The sequence below is a fragment of the Neofelis nebulosa genome, chromosome 5, assembly GCF_028018385.1.
Source record: "Neofelis nebulosa isolate mNeoNeb1 chromosome 5, mNeoNeb1.pri, whole genome shotgun sequence".
In the NCBI taxonomy this organism is placed as follows: Eukaryota; Metazoa; Chordata; class Mammalia; order Carnivora; family Felidae; genus Neofelis; species Neofelis nebulosa.
In genome coordinates, this window is record NC_080786.1 from 149,051,463 (window position 1) to 149,072,690 (window position 21,228).

At 49.6% G+C, this 21,228-nt stretch overlaps 1 protein-coding gene across 6 annotated transcripts in view; it reads right to left on the minus strand.

Moving 5' to 3' along the window:
- Positions 1-21,228, minus strand: part of RUNX1 (RUNX family transcription factor 1) — a 259,589-nt gene that overhangs the window by 69,096 nt on the left and 169,265 nt on the right. The gene's annotated exons all lie outside the window — the stretch shown is intronic.

Genomic DNA, 21,228 nt, shown 5'->3' on the forward strand with positions numbered 1-21,228 from the left:
GCCAGACACAATTTACAGTCAACAAACTGACTTCACAATATGTAACTGACAGAGTGAGGTTCAATAAGGACTAGAGACATATACACGCATGGGGATCTCCACCCAAACACTTCACATACATGCATGGGATGCAAGCACCTTTTTATAACATATGTCTACCGCCATGGTTTTAGTAACTTTTAAAAACTATTTTAAAATATATATATAACTCAGAATACAGTGACTAACGTATAAATACATAAATAACTAACAGAACAGAAATATACCAACAATTAATATGAATAATATAAGGATTAATGTGCACATATATTGATCATTGAAAACATTTTCTGGCTAGGTGGTTCAAAGGGCGAACTCTTGGTTTGAACTTGGGCTAGCTGACCTTTGGCAAGGCCCCAGACCCCTCCGTGCCTCAGTGCCCTTACCTGGAAAATGGGTACATATAACATTTTCTACCTTATAGGGTTTGGAGGAGGTTAAATGAGTTCATCGGAGTAAAATCATTAAAATGGTATCTGGAGCATGATATTCGAAGGTGTGCACGTGAGCACGCGCGCGCGCGTGTGTGTGTGTGTGTGTGTTGTGCTCGCTTTTATTATTTTCCTTTTCTGTTTCTCAGAGTTCCCCAACAGGATCCTAAGCTTTGACTAAGCATGCTATTTGGACCACCCACATCACTGCAGTGGGTCTCTATTTAACAGTTTCTCCTCTTAGTCATGTACCATGAAATGAAACCTAGAAGAAATGAAAGGCCCACCCATCCCCCTATCTGTTCCCAACCCACGTAAGACTCAAATTGTCTTCCTCCCCCAAGTTAGAAAGAACAGAGTATCTTCAACAGTCCTGCACGTTTTCACACCAAAGAAAGCTACAAAAAAGCTCAATAAAAATACAGGTGACCCTTGAACAACACAGGTGTTAGGGGCAGTGACCCCTGCCCTGTTGAAAATCCATGTATAACCTTTGACTCCCCAAAAACTACCAATAGCCTACTGCCTATTTGAAGACTCACCGATAATATAAACAGTCGATTAACACGAATTTTGTATTTCAGGTATATTATACACTGTGTTCTTATCATAAAGGAAGCTAGAGAAAAGGAAATATTATTATTATTATCATTAATGTTTATTTTTTTTGAGAGGGAGAGAGAACACAGGGGAATGGGGAGGGGCGGAGAGAGGGGGGAACAGAGGATCTGAAGCGGGCTCCGTGCTGACAGCAGAGAGCTTGATGTGGGGCTTGAACCCACAAACCATGAGATCATGACCTGAGCTGAAGTCAGACGCTTAACCGACTAGGCCACCCCCGTGCCCCGAAAAGAAAATATTATTAAGAAAATCGTAAGGAAGGGAAAATATGTTTACAGTCCTGTACTGTATTTATCAAAAAAAAAATCTGCATGTAAATGAACCTGCATGGCTCAACCCATGTTGTCCAAGGGTCTACTGCGTAATCTTTGGCCACAGCAAGCCAGTGATTCCTAATCATGAGAAGTCCCCAGTGAACAATCCCCAAGGATCTGCATTCTGTCTACAGTGAAGCCTGCGATAAGAGGAACAATGACAAGTAACCACTGGATGCTGAAACCGGCTTTGTTCGGCCTGGCTTTGCAACCACAGTCATGGCTGACAGGCCAGGCTGCTCTCTAGGGAGGGGTGCTGAGGGCCCTAGAGCACTGGAGGAGCCCGGGAGGCCCAGCCCACAAATTTATCTTCCCATCAGCTGCTCTTCTCTCCTGGAGCCCAGAGAAGATCCCTTTTGGGCTTTAGGGATTTGCCATGTTTAGGACATCGTTCAAATGTGGCCAGACGATACCCCAGATCACTTCTCCCCTTGGCATCTCCCTGAGGTAGGGGCGCGTGCAGGAGGGGCTGCTGGTCAGGCCTGGCGAGGAGGGCACGGCGATGTGGAGGCAGCACCCAGTTCAACTGCCCATCTTGGTCAAGGGAGCAAAGGCAACTATGGCCCAGGTGGCCCATCCATGTGGTCCTCTGAGCCCTACGGCCATCCACCTTTTGTCAAGAACCTACAAGGTGGGGAGGCGCCTGGGTGGCTCAATTGGTTAAGTGCCTGACTTCAGTTTAGGTCTTGATCTCCTGGTTCGTGGGTTTGGGCCCTGCGTCGGGCTCTGTGCTGACAGCTCAGAGCCTGGAGCCTGCTTCAAGTTTTGTGTCCCCTCTCTCTCTGCCCCTCCCCTGCTCATACTCTGTCTCTCTCAAAAATAAATAAACATTAAAAAAAAAAAAGACCCTACAAGAGGTATGGACCGTATTAAGACTGGATCCCACACCAGCTATTAGGACCTTCTCCCCAATGAGCCCCCTCCTCCCCCGCTGACAGCTCAGAGCCTGGAGCCTGCTTCAAGTTTTGTGTCCCCTCTCTCTCTGCCCCTCCCCTGCTCATACTCTGTCTCTCTCAAAAATAAATAAACATTAAAAAAAAAAAAGACCCTACAAGAGGTATGGACCGTATTAAGACTGGATCCCACACCAGCTATTAGGACCTTCTCCCCAATGAGCCCCCTCCTCCCCCGCTGACAGCTCAGAGCCTGGAGCCTGCTTCAAGTTTTGTGTCCCCTCTCTCTCTGCCCCTCCCCTGCTCATACTCTGTCTCTCTCAAAAATAAATAAACATTAAAAAAAAAAAAGACCCTACAAGAGGTATGGACCGTATTAAGACTGGATCCCACACCAGCTATTAGGACCTTCTCCCCAATGAGCCCCCTCCTCCCCCGCTGACAGCTCAGAGCCTGGAGCCTGCTTCAAGTTTTGTGTCCCCTCTCTCTCTGCCCCTCCCCTGCTCATACTCTGTCTCTCTCAAAAATAAATAAACATTAAAAAAAAAAAAAGACCCTACAAGAGGTATGGACCGTATTAAGACTGGATCCCACACCAGCTATTAGGACCTTCTCCCCAATGAGCCCCCTCCTCCCCCGCTGACAGCTCAGAGCCTGGAGCCTGCTTCAAGTTTTGTGTCCCCTCTCTCTCTGCCCCTCCCCTGCTCATACTCTGTCTCTCTCAAAAATAAATAAACATTAAAAAAAAAAAAGACCCTACAAGAGGTATGGACCGTATTAAGACTGGATCCCACACCAGCTATTAGGACCTTCTCCCCAATGAGCCCCCTCCTCCCCCCTGCGTTATTTCTTGCTCACTTTTCTCTCCCCCAGCTGGACTCACGGCCACGGGATTTCCACTCTGGGGTCTGTCTTCCTCCAGCCCCCTGGCCAGCCTGTCAAGGCTTCCTTGCTTTGCCCATCCCGCCCCGCCCCCCCCCCCCGCTTCTATGTTCCTGGCTTCAAAGTCGGGCTCGTGTTTCAGGCAGCCTCCCCACATCTGCCTCCGAAAGTGGTCTTCGACTTCGATGGGGACTGAACAGGTTTGCGGCTCTTAAAGCCCAAGGACAGGGATGGTGGTCCAAGACCACCGTGCCTTTCTCAGAGGAAGGTGGCAAAAGGATGAGGTGGCAGCAGGTGGCTTCAGGTAGAGGGGGATTGAGATGGAGAAGAAAAAAAAAAAAAGACCTTGAGGACACAAGCAATGAGTAATGACGTGGCCCCAGGGACCCAGCAGGTCTGGGCGCATGAGGGGCCGGGCTGCTCTTCCTTCCAGAGGCTTAGATACGAGTTCATGTAACAAACGATGTGACCTCTCTGGATCTCAGTCTCCTGATCTGCAAAACAGGGAGCCCGGGGGTCGTGGGATACGCACAAGGTCACTTTCAACTCACGGTATCTTCTGAGGACGCAGCCCTCCCGGCGCCCATGTTCACGTGCATGTGTGTGCCTACATGTAGCTGTGCCCCCGTGCGCCTCCCCCATCGCCTGTAGCGTCAGCATTTCAGAGTCCGTGAAAATGCTGTATTACTTTTCTAGAGCTGCTGTTAACAAATTTCCACAAACCGACGGTGGGGGCGGGGGGGAGGGGGAGGCTGAAAACAACTGAAATTTATTGTCTCATAGTTCTAGAGGCCAGAAATCCAATATCAAGGTGTCGGCAGGGCCGTGCTCTCTCTGAAGGCTCTGGGGCAGAATCCTTCCTTCCTTGTCCCTGCTTCTGGTGCTCGCAGGCAAGCCTGGGCTTTCCTTGGCGTCCAAGTTCATCATTCAGCTTCTGCCTCTGCTGTCACGCGGCCTTTGTTCCCCTGTGTGGCTTCTGTCTCCAAATGCACTTCTCCTTATAAGGACACCAGTCATTGGAGTTAGGGCCCACCCTCACCCGAGATGTCCTCACCTTACTTTATTACATCTGCAAAACCCCTATATCTAAGTAAGGTTGCCTTCCGAGGTTCCCCGTGAACATGAGTTTTTAGGGAACACTATACAAGCTAGTTCAAACACCGAATGTCGTCAGAGTTCCGGTCTTGACATTATGACTAACAAGTTCTCTACAGGCACCTGTATATTTTACCCTCTGAAATGGTCCCCCTCCTTTGGTAGCCCTAGTGAATCATCCTATCCCTTTTTTTAAACGTTTATTCGTTTTGGAGGGCGGTGGGGGGGGACACACGTGCCTACGAGTGGGGGAGGGGTAGAGAGAGAGGGAGAGAGAATCCCAAGCAGGCTCCGCACTGTCAGTGCAGAGTCTGATGTGGGGCTTGATGTCACGAACGGTGAGATCACCACCTGAGCTGAAATCAAGAAGTTGGACGCTCAACCAGCTTAGCCACCCAGGTGCCCCATACGACCATCCCAATCTTGATTTCCTAAATGACGACAAAGAATTAGTTTTTATAATATTGGCATTTTCAGATTTGTGTAGAACTTGCAAACTTTCACGCCTTTTCCTCTATACTATTGCATTGGGTCGTCGGAATGGTCTCATGAAGTAAACAAGAGAGATTTTATTGTCCCTCGTCAACAGGTAGCAAAGTGAAGGCTCGGGGAAATTCCGTAACTTGCTCCAAGTCACACAGCCTGTATACACAGCAGAACCCAGATCTCTCAGCTTTACACCCGCTGTTCTTCACGTTGTCGTCAGGAAATCCCAAAACCCGATTTGCAAACTCAGTGCCAGCAGCACTGGGAATCCAGACTCCTGGCATACTTCCCATGCTCTGCCATTGCCCCAGAAAGCGAATGTAGCCCCCGTGACTTCACTATACCCACACTGTGCTCGACAGCTAACCGTGAGCCTGGGTTATAGTTCAGAGGCAGCTTCTTGCGGGGCTGAATATGGGCTCCTGGCAGCTGAGCATTTAATGCCACCCCCCCGGGCAACCACAGACTGGCCTGCTTAATCGGGAATGAAATCCAACCAAGGTGAATACTTGTGAAATTGTTGCCCATAATTCTAACTCTATCATTTTATTTCTGCCCATCGTTTTATGTGCAGTCACAAGAAATGTGACCGTCCGTCCAGCAAGAGCCACTAGCTGGGGCGTTCTGGCCCCAGGAACGTGCTTTTCACGACGGTGGAGATCTTCCGCTTCCTCCCCTCACAATGGGCTCTTGTTTACCGCTTTGAGCACCAGGACATCTGCTCATGACCTCATAGACGGAGGTAATAAGTGATGACACTTTGTTCACAGGCGTGTGTGACATTTTTCCACTCTGGGAAAACTCTGCCTCCGACTTCCTCGTGTTCTTCCGATCAGACCTGACACCGAGCTTGATAACTGGCGAGAGTCAGCCAGTGGGCACCCGTGACCGCCGTTCGGAGCCTCGGGGCCCCCCACGCGCTGCCCTTCACCACCTCCCGGCCCTTCTTGGCCGGCACCTGGAGTGGTGGTAGCTGCCCCCCCCCCCCCCCCCCAAGAGCACACGCGCTGTTAGCCGGATTCCCTCATGAGCATGACCTATGGGCCTGGTATTTGAAGTGCGTGGGTGTGGAGAGTGAAAGAGGCTTAAGTGTTTTTCCCAGCAGACTGTAGCCAGACTGGTAAGTCAGAGGAGAGCAAAGGAGAACGGACCGGCTAAATAACTGCCGTCCCCAAAAGTGGCTCTGCAGGATCCAGTGCGGGCCTGGGAGGACAGTGCTGCCGTAGAGAGAGCTGATTCATTCACTTGTGTGGCCCGGAGAGGCTCGAAGGTCCCCCGCATCCCTGGCTTTGGTGCCAGGAGACGAGCAGAGGCCTTGGCGCCCCGAGGTGCGCTGCTCTCGGCTCCTGAGGGGACGAGCGGCAGGCTGCAGGTGTCCCGTGTGGGGGTACACGGTGCAGCGAGCACCCAAAGGGCGCACAGAGACCTTCCTTCTCCAGCTCACAGGGACTGACTCAAACGGCAGCCTCAGCTCTGGCCAGTGGTCGGGTTCCAGGAGGAACCCGTTTAGAAGCTCGAACGCTAGGACTGAATGAGGAGGCAGGAGCTACACGACAGGGGACGGAAGGGTCGCCTTATGCTCAAAAGCTGCGAAAGATAAGGCACTGAGTATAATAATCCGGTGGACGTGGGCATGCGCAGAGTGTGAGTTACAGTGTGGGCCCTGAAGCCAGAAATGCCCGTTTCCGTATCTCTGCCACATGCTAGCCGCCTGACCTTGAGCAAGTCACTTAACCTCTCTGGGGCCTCAGCTTTGTCATCCGTAAAACGGGGGCGACACCAGTCTTTCCATCTCATCGTCTCATTATGCAAGTTCAATGAAGTAACGAATCCGCACATACTAGTTTAATTATCGTTAAAGACGTGAGCAAGGTGATTCCACGAAGACGGAGGTGGGGGCGATCCGGGGAGGAGGAGCTGGTGACGAGGCACGTCGAGGTCTGATGGGGTAGGTGGCTGCCGGGCAGGGGGCACCCCCGAAGCTCCACCAGGCCCTCCCTGTTTTCCCTAGGAGTCCCAGCAAACGGAGGCAGAGCACAGAGGGCAGCAGACAGGACAGCGGCCCGAGCCCCGCGGACACGTCAGGAAAACTGCACGTTCAACTGGAATGTCAAGTTCACTCCTGCCCCGCCAGCTGGCGGTCTTTGTGAGGCACAACTGTGGCTGGCTGATCCGCCCTATAAACACGCTGGGCCAAATGCTCCCCGGCGACCATGTGTCGCCCCCCTCGACGCCAGCGTCGAGTTCATCCGAGTGCCAGGACAAAACACTAACTGCTTTATTTAGTCGGGAAGAAGGTCACGGGTGAGTCTTCCCCGACGCTTTCAGGCGGCCCCACGTTTCCAGGCCTCGGGCTGCTGACCTCTGACAGCCACCTGTGGTCTAATAAAGCCACAGCTGGACGCTGCAGTTCCTTGTGGCCTCAGCACAGACTCCGATTCCTCACCGCATCTGAGAAGTAGTCAAACCTCAGGACTGCTCCCCAAGGGGCCGAGGGCGGGGAGGGGAAGACAGGGCGTAAAGGCCACTCGAAATCGTTCCTTGCCCACGAGCGGAATAGCAGACGCAGAAGCTGGGGCCCTGTCACATCACGGCAGTGTCCTCCTATGCCAGTGGTGTCAGGGGCAGCTCTCTCAGTCCTGTCCCGTTGTGACTGTCCCTCCCTGGGTTTGGTTCGTGGGTATAGCCCATCTGCCTGCATTGGCTCCTCGGCCGCTGGGCTGTGTTTCTGTCACTCTCCTTGGGGTAGGTTTGGACCTGAGACTCTTCTCCTTTTGGGGCAGTTTCGCTGGGATGTGAAACTTGCCCTTTGTCACGCAAGGGAAGGCTGTCTGCACAGAGGGCCGTCGGCCGTGGGGGCCGGAAGGGGCAGGGGGCCGCGGGGACACACCGTCATGACATCTTTCACTTGCGTGGGCATCTCTGCGGGAAAACCGGCTGTGCTCACGAACTTTAAACACTTAAGAGCGCAAGTAAAGAACAGTCAAACGAAGGGAAAAAAAATGCAGCTTTGAAAAGCAAGAAAAGCCCATGAAGGCTCAGGTTTTGCTCTTTGCAAATTCTGGAAATCCCAACAGATTCTGAAATGTTGCAGGAAGAGTTCTCCTTTTACTGTAGAGATTGTGCCGGGTCTACTTTTCATGAAGGATAACTAAGTATTAAAATTAATGCACCCTCAGATTCCAGGGGAAATCTGAACTGGGGGTATTTTTCACAAAGCACTTTTTTTTTTTTTTTTTTTTTTGAGAGAGAGCGAGCGAGTGAGCGGGGGAAGTGGGGCAGAGAGAGAGGGAAAGAGAGTATCCCAAGCAGGTTGCACACCCTGCCGGACGCGGGGTTCCATCTCATGACCATGTGATCATGACCTGAACTGAAATCAAGAGTCTAATGCTCAACCGACTTGAGCCACCCAGGTGCTGCACATTAAGCATTTTTAGAAGATGCTTATTTATTTATTTTGAGAGAGAGAGAGAGAGAGAGAGAGAGAGAGAGAGAATCCCAAGCAAGCTCTCCACCCAGTGTGGGGCTCGATCTCACAAACCATGAAATCATGACCTGAGCCATAATCAAGAGTCAGACACTCAACCAGCTGAGCCACCCAGGTGCCCTCTACACACAAAGCATTTTTAATTTACATTTCTTACGTTTTCCACTGGAACAGCCGAACAGCCAGAGTTCATGCTTTTGCTCTCATCCATTTCCTCATCTAAACACCACTATTTTTGACAGGGGAGCTGTCAAATGATTTACATGAGGATTTCTGGATAGAGTACAAATCCTTCAAGTCGCACAGAATTTCCTACTTTCTCTAAATTGAACTGAAATGAAGACATCCGTGTGTATCCACATGCAGGCAAAGGGCCCTGTGTGTTTGCAGATGTGTTGATCTAAGGTAAGGGTACCTGCATCCACACGGGCAGAATGCAGACGGGGGGCCCATGCTGCTGGTGCCCCCCCCCCCAAAGTCTCCTGACATGGACTTCGAACACAGAACTCAGTTTTCCATAAAAACAGCATTTTGGGGGGGGGGGGGAGGGAGTGACGGATTGTTTGAAAAAAAGCATTGTTTTACGTACAGAAAGCCGAAAACGTGCAGAGCATTTTCTCTGGAAATCTCCTCTGGAAGTCGAGGACAGGGGCAGCATTTTACTCATCTTTGTGTCTTGTTCCGAGGCAAGAAAAAAAGGTTCGATCACTGGATCAGTGAATTATCCCATAAACTTTCAATCTGACAGCTGGTTCTTTACGGCGTCCGATTTCACTTTGAAGGCGTGGCTTTCCTTTCTCGTGGCACCGGTGTGAGCTCGGCCTGACCAGGGGCATGGATGGGCAAGCCTTCTTCTTCCTGGAGAATATCTACCCAACCCCAAGGCGCCACGACACTCATGTGACTCTGCATTCCTTTCCCCGGATTTCACGGTCCCTCCACGATCTTCCCTTTTCTTTTGGTGTCACGGTTCCTGGGCATCTTGGTGGAGGAATCAAGTTTTAATCCTTTTAGCCCAAACACTTCCAAGACCCTGAACTGCGGCCGGGGGAGCCCTCTGGTTGGTGACCCAAGTCCCCCAGGGGAAATCGAGCCAGAGGCTTACATAGTGGGCAGGTGATCAAAGTAGCCTCGTCCTAGCCCTGACTCTGATAGTGTGATGGCCGGCTGCCTCAAGGACACAGCCCAACCCTTCACGACGCTTCAGCAGAGACCCAGGAGTGGACCTTTAGAAGGGAAGGCAGCGCTGGGGTCCTCCGTTCTGCCTCCAGCCTTTCAGACCCCACAGCGGCTGCTTCCGGGAAGGCAGGTGGTGTGGCGGCTGAAAGAAGGGAGAAGCGCCAGGCAGGACTGGGGGTGTGGCAGGCAGGGCCCGGCAGGAGCGGACTCTGGGGACAACGACATTCACCAAATAGGATGTCTACAAACTGGGTATGCACACGTCCGAGGCTGCCTGCGGGCAGAAATGGCAGTTTTCGGTCTCGAAGGCCCCAAGCCTCCTTTCCCTTTCTACATCTGCAAGCTGCCTATCTTTCTGCACTTTGTATCTGCTGATGTCAAGTCCCTGCCTAAAAGCATGTGGGTGGTTCTCCCTTTCCCTGGGACCAGGCCCAATTCCCAGTGTGGAAGGAGGTCCAGGCCTTGAGCCGCTCTCTGGGTCTCCTCCTCCTCCAAAGCCCTCCCCAGATGGCCACTGGAGCATCTTCTGGCTCCTCCACGGGCAGGTGTTCTTGCCCGCCCTGTTTTCTCCGCTCGGACACTCTTCTTGGTGCCTTCACCGGACATCCTGAAATGTCTCAGCGGAGACGGCAGTTTGTCCGGGAAGACAAACTTCACTAGGTTCTGCGCGACTGCTCATCTGCTTGACTGCTGGCCCCTCGCTAGCTCCCAAAGGCTGTGGCTTCTCTTTGGCTGATCTTTCTATCTCCAGTGGGGACCCAGTGCCTGGAACACAGTAGGTGCACAATGCATATCTGGTGAATGGATGAATGGATGAATGGGGGAATGAACGAAGTGCCCTCATTAAATGACCTCCGGGCGTGGGGGTGAAGTCTCAGAAAAAAGCGACGGACCCTCTACTTCCCGCACTGGAAGCGTCCGAAGCCTGTGCGAGACTTACCAATTAAAACCGAGAACACAAGGTCCACCCCATGTCAAAAAATCCAGCCAATGTCTGAAACGATTATACTACTGTTATTGTGTTTACTTATGAATGTTTGTGAAACTCCCGCTGTGTCTCAGGCACTCTCGTTTTATGAGGTTCTTAGAAGGATAAAGGAATTCCTCGCATCCAGAAGCAAGAGTGGAAAACAGCCTCCTTCCTAAGTGTCTGATTCAGGGACTCACGTGCCGACCTGCTCTTTTCCCACCTCCCTCCGTGCTTCTCACGGCAGAGGGAAGGACATGCCCGGGGAAGCGGGATCTCTTCTTCCTGAGTCCTGCCACACCCACATCATCTTGTTCCCATCCTCCGGACACCCTTCGAGGCGCGCGTGAGAGGCACAGCCACGCCCACTGTACAGATGGGGAGACTGAGGCCAGCACATCTCAGCGAGCCCCGCAGGCCTCGGACCATGCCGCGCTACCTCCCGTGGACCCACAGAATCACGGCGAACAGGCGTGTGGGTTCTAGGTTGCCCCTGTAAGTCAGAGGCACACTGACTGGGAAGCAATGGCTTCGGTGTAATGCAGAGCCCGTGGATTTGGACAGAACGTGAGGCGACAGTATGTAGTAGGATACTTTGCCAAGCAATAGCCAGATTAATTAATTCTCCATTTATAGATGGCCAAAAGAAAGTGCACAAACGTTCGCTTGCAGTTTCTAAAAATGCTGTGATACAACCTTAAAATGGCTCCCAGGGGAACAGCCAGCATGTCCTTAAGTACGGTCCAAGTCCAAGGCAAGCGCCATGGTACTAAACTCCCCAAACTTGGGTGGAGTCAGCAATTACCGTGCAGGAAGAATGTGACGCTCCTGGGTGCCAGCCTGTGGAGCCCAGCGACAGGACAAAGGGATTATTCTGCTTCATCGTGAAAATGCAGTGTTTATTGTTAAAATACGGTGGGGAATTAAAGGGGCATGCATGAATCCTAAACATTTGCATGCCACTAACGTTTGCACAAAAGACGTGCAATGGCTAAGTTGGGAGAACTTCTTCTCCCATGAAAAACGTGCCTCAAATTACAGTGCATATTTAATGTCGCCTCCGCCACCGCTCATCTGAGATCTCGGGGCCCGCTGCGTATAACTCTTTCGCGACCCGAGACCTCCACGCGGCCAGCGAGCAAGGGCAAGGGTTGATGTCCCTCCTGGAAAACTCGTCCACTTGGATAAACCACACAGCAGGTCCCCGTGGCTGTCGTTTGTTACGAGCTCACAGTTTCCATCATCTGCTCTGCAGAGTTCCTGTCACTGAAGCACATCTACCATGCGAGGCAGTGACTCCTGTCGTGTGTCCCTTGTGTCAGGACATCCTCCCTGCACCCACCCCCGCTCCCAAGGATGGAGCCAGAATCAGGCTCAGAAAGGTCAAGTGACTTGCCCACGGACGCACAGCTCCGTGCCAGCGTTCTGCACCTGGGGCGATCCCCGCCCCTCCCACCCCCATCCCCAGTGGCACTTGGTGACACGTGCACACATTTGTGGCTGTCACAGTTGGGAAGGGAGCTGCTACCGGCTACCGGGGCGAGGCCAGGGATACTGCTAACCATCCGACAACACCCAGGGCAGCCCCACAATAATGAAAACTCAGCCCTAGATGTTGACAGTATTGAGGGTGAGACACCTTCCTCAGCCGAGAATCCAGAAAAGTCCATGCACTAACCAGGAGGCTGTACTTCCCGAAGAGTCCAGGAGCCGTCACTCGCCGGAAGACGTTTAATGAGACTCCGCTCTGTGCCAGGCACTGCGGATACCACACGGTGCTTTTCTAGTGCAGGCTCAGATCTTTCAGGTTTTTGAAAATTCTTGGGGGTCCACCTCTTGGGAGTGCCAGGCACATCCTCCCGTCTTTTTCGTGGTGCTTGGGGCTCGGTTACCCCCGCAGTGTCCCCGTGCATGCCACAGCCGTTCTTGAGCTCTTTCCCCGGCGACCTTCACTCCAAGCACATGGGCTCGGCACGGCCCCAGCGCAGATGCTGCCCGTGAACTCCCATTTCGGTAGCCAGCTATCTCTAATTATTTGCCATGCCACAGATCTCCACGCTGAATCTGGGGGATGGTTGCTTAACTGGGGGGAGCCTAAAGGGGAGTGTCCGTGGGGCGGGAAAGGTAAGAGTGGGGGTTTCCACGCAGGGCTGAAGCAAGCCAACGGAAACCAGGGAAAGCACTCCCAGCAAAATTTCTTTGAGAAATTCAGCCTGCAGCCGACGCGACCTTGATGCAGTAAGAACCCCTTCAGATGTGTTTCAATTCATCTTACCCTGAATCTCAGGATGGGAAACAAGTGAGAGCAGAACTAATGTTGGGGCAGGTGGGAGAAAGTTCTGGAAGAGACCCACCTGTCTGTCTGTGGTACCTGGGAACCCAGGGCCATGTCAGAGACGGCCAGCAGATTGGGCCCCTTCTCTGCTCCTTTACGTGTTTCCTCCGTTTTTTTTTTTTTTTTTTTCTTTCCCAAGGTGTGCAGACCAAGCCCTTTCTGGTGTCTGTCAGTGATGCATTCCAGGACTTTGCTTTTAGCACTTTTTAGTTCAAGGGGACACTGGCCGTTCACACCGATACATGTTCCCAGAGTGGTGGATCGGTGGTCCCGGACTGCAGCACTGTGCGGGTGGGGGTGCTGAGCACTGAGAAGCCAGCAGGGTACTTTCACTGGTTCCCAGTCCCTACACCTGTGGGACACTCCTGAGGGACCGGCTGCAGTATGGGGACTCTTCCAGGAAGAGCTTCTCCTGCCATGTGGCCCCACACGCAGCCACTCCTGGCCTCCACACGTCCCCCTGCCGCCCGGGGACGTTCATGTTCGGAGATGGGGCCGATGTATGCACCTAGAACACCCGTAGGTTTTCATTTTTAAAATAAGACTTTACTATTCAGTGATGTTTCCTAATTTTATTTTTTTTATTCTCTGTGAGCTTTTGAATGTAAGCTTGTCATGTATTTTGGGGAGAGGCAGAAAGTGTTGGGGGTAGGGGGGGAAGGGAGACATTTTGCCACTTCTCATGAATGAGTGTGATGCTGGATGAGCGTTCTCAGTCTCAGCACTACTGACGTTTCAGACGCGTGACTCCATTGCCAGTGTGTGTGTGTGTGTGTGGGGTGGGGGTTGGGGTGGCGGGGGATGGGGTGGCGGGTTAGCCTGTGCATCGCAGGGTGTGGGGCCCCATCCCTGGCTTCCACCCACTAGATGTTACCAGCACATCCCCGTGCCAGTGGCGACAGCCAAAAATGTCTCCAGATGCTACCGAGTGTCCCATGGGGGTCAAAATCACCCCAGCTGGGAACGACTGAGTGAGCCCATCATCAAAATGGATAAGCAGAAAGACGGATAAAATACCGACTGTGGCCTGCCCTGAGGTTTCCAAAGTCATGACGAAGACAGAGCACCTGGAAAGACCCAGCAGTGTAGGCACTGGAGGTGCACCACTCAAAGGGGCAGCCAGAGCTGTATCATGGGATGAGTTTAGATCGGCTTCTCATTAATTACAAATAAATAGGGCGCCTGGGTGGCTCAGGCGGCTAAGCATCCGACTTCGGCTCAGGTCATGATCTCACGGCTTGCGGGTTCAAGCCCCACGTCGGGCTCGGCGCTGACAGCTCGGAGCCTGGAGCCTGCCTCGGATTCTGTGTCTCCCCCTCTCTCTCTCTGCCCCTTCCCTGCTGGCTCTCTGTCTCTCTCTCTCAAAAATAAATAAACATTAAAGAATCAAAAACATTAAAAGTAAATAGATACTGACTGTACTCCATACAATAATTTCAAGTAGAATGAAGGAAAAACAACCGTAAAGACCCAAAACCAGTGCCTTGAGCGAGCTGGAATGTTTCCACCTCCCAACGGGCCCATCCCTCGTCGCCTCGTCTGCCGAGATCTGATAAGCACACAGATCACCAGCTGAGCTCAAACGCCCATACTCCTGTGCAGTGCCTTCGAGCGAGCCAAGGAAAGTCTCCTTTGTTTGCATAAGGTGACTCAGTTAGGGCCACACAGCACCCTGAGAATGCCCGCCAGCACTCCCATTAACCAGACCCAGGAGTTTCCTTGGGTCAGGAGGCTGCGGGAGGTGGAACTGTCTACGGCTGACGCCACCCACACATCCTTAATGACGGTCTGAAATCTCGAGGTTAAAGCAGGGATTCATCTAAGTTGAAAAATCAACAGGAAATTTACTTCCATCTTCTTTGAGAAGAACACAGTTTAAGTAGCTTCTAGACGCACGCTTGCACACCAAGGACATCGCAAGACACCCGTTCTGGCTCCGGCAGCTGAGAAAGGCCAAGAGCCTCTCCAAGAAGGATGTTGGGATCACTTCGTGACTTACGGGTCCTCGACCCCCGGAAACCCTCACTAGAGGAAGTTCTCCGACAACACGTGGAGCTCCTGCGTGGCATCTGTGCCCGACAGAGGCTGGGGACACGCTCGAGTCCCAGATGAGCGCGGGGCAAAGCGCACGCCACGGGGAGCTCCGTCCGGAACACAGACCGAACGTACCTCTGCCGAGCGAAGGACTCGCATCAGAACTGCTGTGGTGATGGGGGCCAGGCGTTGCCTGAAGCCCAACTCATGTGTGTATATGAAAATGTTTTTCTTTTTTTGGTTTCTTTATTTTCGAGAGAGAGCGCAAGTGGGGAAGGGGCAGAGAGAGAGGGGACAGAAGATCTGAAGCAGGCTCTGCACCGTCAGCAGTGAGCCCGATGCAGGGCTCAACTCAAGAGCCGTGAGATCGTGACCTCCACCGACTGAGCCACCGACAGGTGCCCCTACAAAAATACACATCTTGAAGAGCCGCGATATGTCCCCCACGCCCCGACAGTGAGTCGGCACATTTGGAAGTATTCACAGGCAACTCATTCAATCTACGCTGCTCACTTATTAATTTTTGGTAATCGCATCCTTTAGCATGCGTGTAGTACCAAAGATAATTTGGTCCAAGAAGGCTTTTCGGTGGGGCTACATGGGCACACGCACGCACACACATGCACGCCCTGACTGAAAGCCCAACAGATCCTTCAAAAACACATAACCTCTTCATACTGACAGGACGTGACTGTTTATAAACACCCCCCGAGTGATCCGAACTCGTTTTATAATCATCAACAGAAAGCAAACAGTCAGACAGTATATTCTCTTTTCCCACAAGTAATTTTTCTTTTTCAAAAGAAAATAATAACACAGAACATGCTCTTCCCTCACCAATCTTCTCCACCCTCTCTTGCCCCTCGCCAACCGGCACAGAAAGAAAATACAAAACTGATTTATTAGAACCAGAGCAGCGTCGTGGCCGTTGGCCGGACCGCTGTTTATGTCTATAATGCTTGCCGCTGAAACAGGAAGCTCTAAAAATCATTCAACCATTATTTGTCTCGGAGGCGCTTGCTGATTGAGAGTCCCCTGTCCCCACCAAAAAGAACTGCCTTGGCCGAACGCAAGCTGGCTGGCACGGAAGGGGTGGAGGGCGGGTGCAGTCCAGCGTCTGCCCACCGGCTCTGAAATATTGCTCGGGCCACTCACTTCAATTTCAAAAAACCGTCTGACCCTATCAGCAACGTCTGGCACTTTGTAACACCAGCAAGAAAACCATGAAGAGATGAATTCTGAAACTCTGTGCTCGAGGCATAAGCAGTTTCCAAGAGGGCTTTTCTCCTTGGTCCCTGCCACGTCTTAACAGGACAAGGACCACCAGTGGTGATAGTGGTGGGGGTGCTGATGGGAGGGCGGGGGAAGGAAGGGAGCAACCGGCTTTAAGAAAGTGTTGCTACCCCTTTTATTGGCAAATGTGAAACAGAATGAGAAAGCTGATCTCTAAAGATGAATTTTAGGGGCGCCTGGGTGGCTCAGCGGGGTAAGTGTCCGACTCTTGGCTTTGGCTCAGGTCGTGATCTCACAGGTCGGAGCCCCGCATCGGGCTCTGCGCTGACGGTGCGGAGCCTGCTTGGGATTCTCTGTCTCTCCCTCTCTCTCTGCCCCTCCCCTGCTCGTGCTCTCTCTCAAAATAAATAAGTAGACTTAAAAAAATTAAAAAAAAGAAAAGATGGATTCTACATCAGATCATGGACACGAGCTCTCGACCTGTCGTCTAAAGGAATTATTTGCTAGGGCTTTGCAGGGCTTGGTGTATCAGAAGTTAAGTCTTTTTTTTTTTTTTTTTTTAATCCATATTTGCCCACAGTGAAGTCTGAGAGCAGATTTCAGTGTGTGTACATGTATATATATGCTCATACACATATTCAATATATATATACTAAACATATATATACTAAGTATGAATATAAATATATATAATATATAATTTTTAAATGTAAATCAGTAGCAACTGAGAAAAAAAGGGAAGAATGGGAGAGTTGATTTGAATACACCTCGTGTCTTTTTTTATATTTTCTCCAGGAGATCTGATTACCAGCTTATTATCCTGAATGTTACCCATGGAACAACTCTGGGGTTGTCAGATAAATTTTTCCTACCCCTCTTAGAGGACTCTGTGATGCAAGGGAGAATGACTTGGGTCCTGTGATAATATTGTGAATCATTCACACCATTTCTTTCTCCATAAAGATGCCTCTCTTTTCGGTCAGGATATCAGGACAGTTTATCCTCTCCTAAACGTGCCTTCCTTTCACGTCAACCGCAGTCTTTCATTCATCTGAACGCAACCTCCTCATACTGTTCTCCAAATAATGTAAAATAACTTAAGAATGGAAGTGCCTTACGTAACAAACATTACATAAATACGCAGTAACTCAGATAGTGACAGGGTAAATATTCTGCCTGGGAAGACATCCAGAGCAAGAACATAATGAAGGAATTTCATTTTATAAAAGCATTGGGAAGGGGGTAACCATTTTGAAAGTGGAGACTTAAGTTGCCAGGGAGGTCAACATACACATAAATTCCTCCAAGAAATTAAACCCCATTCTAACAGCCGAGAGAACTGGGGACCTCATGGGGGCTGAGCATGGAATCCACACTGCAGGGGTGTGGGGGAGTCCAGGCATTCACTGAGATGAGGCTCTGACAAAACGGGCCCCTTCCCCTTTCGAGGGACAGCACGTGTGCATACCTGATGGCCTTCAAAAGGTTTGGACCAGCAGTTCGAATGGGATCTATTTTCCTAATTATACAAAGCAGGTCCCGGCTATAATAAAAACAGGTGTTACCAAAACACACAGGGTGCAAGAAGAATGCCTTGTCTGTTCACTTATTTATATTCCAGTTATCTACTGTGTGTAGCCCCGTGCTAGGCTGGCCCTCCAAGGCAAGTTTCAAATTCACAGATTCTTGGCTTGGGCCGGGGCGGTCCATGGCTCCCCAGAAGGTGACCACAAATGAGCCTCAGCAGTCCTGGAAAACGAAACTGTGCAGGGGAAACTCCGCGTGTAAGCGCATATGCGTATTTTTTTTCCCTTGGGAGAAGGCTTCCGAGGGATTTTCAAAACTTTCTGTGATGTTCCCCAAAGATTAAAAATCACACTCTTAGAAGTTAGAAGGAAATTTACACTGGATTCTCTTCCCTCGTTTATGATGTGGTTCATGATAGGGTCTGGTAGATTTCCTCTTTGGTTCTAAAATGAATTCACTAAAGCCGGTATTCCCTGATTGATCGATTTCTTTCCAACAGACTATGTACTCCAACAGGGACAGAAGCACTCACAGATCTCATTGCTAAAATTTCTTAAATGTCTCTCAGCTGCAGCCACGCTATGCTTTCCTGTAGCTGCAAATGTCAGTGATACCTGCCTCAACTGCCCATGTAAACTGATGGAAGCGACTGTTAATTCACCTCGCCACAGAGAACCTCTTTTGACCCTGAACTTCAATTTTCCAGAGGTGAGGGACGGTCCCAGAACTTGTGGTTAAGTGAAAGGTTCTGAACAACAACCTGTGTGCTCTGCATAACCTCTCCTCCCCTGGGAGCTGCTAACTCTTCTTCCATTGTAAAGGAAGAGTCCATTTCTATGGAGACACCAAATCGAAGGGAGAAACTCCCAAAAGGGAAGTATACCCTGAACGAGATTTAAACTGGCAAGGAGCAAAAGGAGGGAAGGGGAAAAAGAAAGACGGTTCAGACTGCTGAAGCCTTCACCAATATTTTTTAGGGGCCAGTGTTGTCAGCAAGGCCTTAAAAGCCGGAAGGGCAGGTTTCCCCAGTTGCACTGAACTTGAGGTTAGACGTTGTGTGATCCTGGATATGAGCCAGCACCCAGACAGATCAGTTTTGTCGAACAGAGAAAAACCCTTCCACGTCCAACCTCTGGCGATTTCTGTGAGGTTTTCCAATCTGCATGGACTGGCAGCTGGTAAAAAGAAAAGGGAGTTTCTTTTTCTACCCTTCGTTTGGAGCTGAGCACCAAGCCCTTTTGAGAATCCATCGGATCTGTGCTGTTTGACAGAATGCAAAACTGGCACAGAAATGTTTGGACGAGCCAATAGCCAGGACCTTCTCGGCCACTGTGGTGTGTTGATGCCAATGACGTGTTTTCAGGCACATTTTCAAAACCAGAAAATGAAACAGTAAATAGCCTGAAGATCGCCTAAGAAAACGTAATGACACTTTTAAAGGACAAGATTCAGTGAGGAAGATTAAGGCTAATTGTCAAAATTAGTAGAATCATCTGCTCTCTTCGTAATGGGAAGCAAATTACAAAAAAAAAAAAAAAAAAAAGATCTGGCAGGCTTCGATGCTGACACTTCCACTCGAGAGAGTAAAATCGAGTTGTATTTTATAACTATGGAGAGACATAAGGACACAGAGTCAAATGGGGCCTTTTGACAGCCCGTTTTGTTTTGTAGTACTGACTAAAAAAAAAAAAAAAAAAAACAAAAAAACACACAAGCACACAAATAACTCAAGACCAACAATCTACAGGATAACCATAATTGGGTCAAATGTGTAATTAGGGCTCCTATATTTTGGATTGCTTATTATCTCGCAGGGGAAGCGGAGCCCATTCCAAACAGATATTGTCCCTTTATGGCATTTTAATCGATTTTCTTGTTCCAGGTTATCAGAAGACAGCCCAGCCTTGGGTCCACTTATTTTACTCTTTGGGTTTTATGCAAACTCGAGGGCATTCTGGCACGAATCAGGCAGCCAAGTGCAAACAATCCACACCTTGGGGAAACAGTTCACTGTTCCCCAGGTAAACACAATCACCTATTAGTCACCCACTCAAAACAGAAATGGCCAATGGGGGACAAGAGACCAGCCCTCGATGCCAGAAAAGGAAGCATGCTGCTTTCAAAATCTCATTCTTCATGAGCACCGACCAACTGCATACTGCCTCAAAGCCACTACAGCACTGCTTGTGGGGAAATGTCACCGGCATGACCCGTTCAAGTTTCCCACACTTGTATAACCCAAACCCAACACGCAGACCCCCATAGACGCGCGCTACGATAACGGGACCTTCTCTGGAAATGCGGTGCAGTGAGACTCGGCCACCGTTCCTGATAATGCACATCCATGAGAATTGAAGTGAGATGGCGAGCGAGGCTGGCAGGCAGGCCCCAGACAATAGATAGGGCCTTTGTGTTTTATTGGCTTCTCACCTACTCGGCCAGCCACTCATCTGAAGCCTTTGAGATGTTTTCTAAACACACATCTCTGAATCATAATGTGAATTCCATTTACTGAAAGGCGGGGACTTTTAATATAACAAGTGAACCCATTTAATGACTTTATGCTTTTATACATTACAGCATCTCTCATGCTTTCCATAAGTGGATATAATTTTCTTTGCATTACCCTATTATTAACATAGTATTATGAACATATGTATTCAATCATGTTATCTCTTTTTTTTTCTTTCTTTCTCAACTTAGGATGCTATTTTAAAAATGCTCTGGACGGCTAAGATAGCAAAAATGATTGCCCCCAAAAGCAACACACCTTTACCCCTTCCCCTCTTTGACTAGTCAAACACAGAGTTTCTTATATTTTGCAATGCCTTTATAAAGAGTAACGATTACTCTTATGTTTAAATGTCCACTGGTTATACTTTAATCTTTTTTTTAAATACAAGAGTCATCTACTGTTGTTCAGGCCCTTGTCGTGACTTTTATTATATTCGAAACAACTTGTATGCATTAGGTTATTCATTACTATATCGTGAAAAGGAGATTTTCAAAACAAACTCTCCTTCCTCTTCAATTAAACTTCTAGTACTTATTGCTATTTATAAAATATGACTTCAGTTCCCACAATGCAGAGAAAACACAATATTTGAAAATAATTGGAAACCAGAGGGGTTTACGGGCCAAAATTCCTCTTTCTGCTCTAATACTTCAGTAATGGGCACAGAAAAACAAAACACACAGAACAGTTCCTTTGGGTAATCCAGTCTTTAACACATTAGCACGAAAATGTTAACTGGGTCTGACCCCTCCCCCAAATAATAAGGCATCCAAATGACACGAAACAAGGAAGGTGGCAAAACGCCATCAAATCTACCAAACCAGAAGGATATCAACACCGTGGCTTCATATTTTGCCATAAAATGGTAAATTTGAAACCACATTTCAGTAACCATATATTGCATAGCCCTTAAAACAATCAGAAGTGCTCATCTGAAACTTGGTCCCTTGTCACAGACAGCTCATGGAATCTAAGTTAGAGGCTTCTATTGTAGAGATTTTTGATAATTACCAAGTTGAGAACACCAGTTGTACGATCTCAGTTTCCATGATGGTGAGTTTTATATTTTTAAATTTTAGTGAGGACCTGAGGGATTTCCTTGAAGTTCACATTTCATGTTTTACATCTTCCAAAGCAGTTTTAAACCGGCTCAATAATAGAAGGCGACAATGAATCTTGAAAACATATTA